Source organism: Gossypium hirsutum, chromosome D03, assembly GCF_007990345.1.
Source record: "Gossypium hirsutum isolate 1008001.06 chromosome D03, Gossypium_hirsutum_v2.1, whole genome shotgun sequence".
NCBI classification, from domain to species: domain Eukaryota; kingdom Viridiplantae; phylum Streptophyta; class Magnoliopsida; order Malvales; family Malvaceae; genus Gossypium; species Gossypium hirsutum.
In genome coordinates, this window is record NC_053439.1 from 24,598,080 (window position 1) to 24,600,323 (window position 2,244).

The 2,244-nt window shown below is 37.2% G+C and overlaps 1 non-coding gene across 1 annotated transcript; it reads right to left on the reverse strand.

Annotated features, from left to right (window-relative positions):
- Positions 1–861: 861 nt before the first annotated feature.
- Positions 862–968, reverse strand: LOC121215856 (small nucleolar RNA R71). Its single transcript, XR_005911825.1, has one exon. It is a non-coding gene; the product is annotated as a small nucleolar RNA R71 (small nucleolar RNA).
- Positions 969–2,244: the final 1,276 nt, after the last annotated feature.

A 2,244-nucleotide genomic window follows, 5' to 3' on the forward strand; every position in this document is an offset into this window, starting at 1 on the left:
ACGATCCTCGGAGTATTTACCTACACCGTTGTAACTATATTACAACCTGACTCATATACTTGCAGATACCGCTGTCTCACAAATTTTGTGTAGGATTTCTACTCTAGACGTTCGTACGTCCGGAGATGGTCAAGTTATTGGTGCCATTGTTGGGGAGGCAACGTCACTATATTAGTTTTAATTTTCTAATATTAATAGAATAAGTAGGAATTTTTTAAGTTATAGTTACGAATTTAATTTTTTTCTTCTAATTTTATCTTTTTTGGTTTAGTGTATGCCACGTAGTAAGGGAACACCTATAGAGCCAATCACATATCCAGAAAGAATAATACGCAGAATTGTTAATAGCAACAATAGTAGTAGTAGATGCAAAATCCACCACCTACTATAGGCAAAATACCAGGTGAGAAGCCGCTGTTCGATGAGGCTAATAATAAAAATCTTGAAGATCCACCACCACAGCTACACACAAATATAAACATGGCGAATAACGAGAGGACTCTGAAAGAGTATGCACTACCAAATCTGGATATGGTTCAAGGGATTATAATGTGGCCAACTATCATAGCCAATAATTTCAAGATTAGTCCAGCTATAATCCAGATGATTCAGAACAATTTCCAGTTTCGCAGAACAATGACAGCAAATCCAAGTCAACATTTAAAATAGTTCTTCCAGCTTTGTGATACCTTCAAATACAATGAGGTAACTAATGACACTATTCATCTTTGGTTTTTTCCCTTTTCATTAATCGACAATGCCTTTTCTTTGCTAGATTCGTAGGCACCAGGATCAATCACGACATGAGATGAACTCGCAGGGAAATTCCTAAAAAAGTTCTTCCCCATTAGCAAAACAGTCAAACTAAGAAGGGAAATTTCAATGTTTAAACAGTTAGAGGGGGAAAGCTTTCAAGAAGCTTAGAAGTGTTTTAAGATGTTAATTTAAAAGTGCCCACAACACAGATTGCCTGAGTTGCTATGACTGCAAATTTTCTACAACGTGTTGGATGTGCATTCGAGGTTAGGATTAGATGGAGCAGTAGGAGGAGCCTTAATGAACTGAACGTACGAGGATGCGTACGAATTAATAGAAAGTATGGCGATGAATTCTTGCTTGTGGCCAACTGAACGATATACATACGGGCAAAAACCATCTACGGTGAGGGCTATTTAGGAGGATGACAGATACCAATAATTAGTGGACAGAATAAACTCTATAGAGGCTAAAAGTAATGCACCATCTATCAATGGAGAAGACAAACTGCTCTTCCATTATATTAACAATCCTACCGAGGATATGAACTATATCAGAAATAGGGGTGGAAATCCCAATTTGAATACATACAATCCTAGATGGAGAGATCACCCGAACTCGAATATCAACCTAAATATCAACCTAATATATAGAAACCTCAGGAAAGGGCCAACTCGAATGAACCATACTGTATCTGGTCAACATCTGAATAGAATCGAAGGAGGAGATGCAGTCAATGAGAATGAATGTGAAGCAAATACATTGTGAGTGCACCAATTCAACAAGAACATTGACTAAACTTGAAGTTCAGATGAGCTAATTGATGAGCATGATGGGGGATATAAAAATGCAAATTGGCATAGGTATTCCTAGTAATATCAAAAATAGTCCTCGTAGAGAAGGGAAGGGGCACATGAAAACAATAACGCTCCGATCACGTAAAGTACTGAGTAGCCCAGAAAACCCAACTCAGGAGTTAAATATGGAGAATATTGATGATCTTCAAAAGAGACCCCTAGAAGCTGATAATTAACGTGAACTAGAGGACGTAGTTGCACGAGTAGTTGTCGCAAAGATACCAATTTCCCCAAGGCTAGAAGAGACGCAAAAGTGCGATGAATACGAGTTTGCAAATTTTCTGAACTTGTTCAAAACGTTAAACATTAACCTGTCTTTGATCAAATTAATTCAAAAAGTTCCTAAGTACACCAAGTTCTTAAAGGAAATGATGTCTAGGCGTAGAAAAATTAAGGTAGGTGAACAGGTTAATATAAGTGGTTCCTGTAATGCTATTATTTCATGGCAGGTTCTCAAAAAATTGAAAGACCCGGGAAGTTTTACTATTTCCATAGAGATAGAGAGCATTCATTTTAATAGAGCTTTATGTGACTCAAGTTAGGGACCTCAAAAACACCCAGATAACAGTACAAATGGCTAGTAGATCTTTAGTGCATCCAAAAGAAGTATTGAAAGATTTGTTATTCAAAG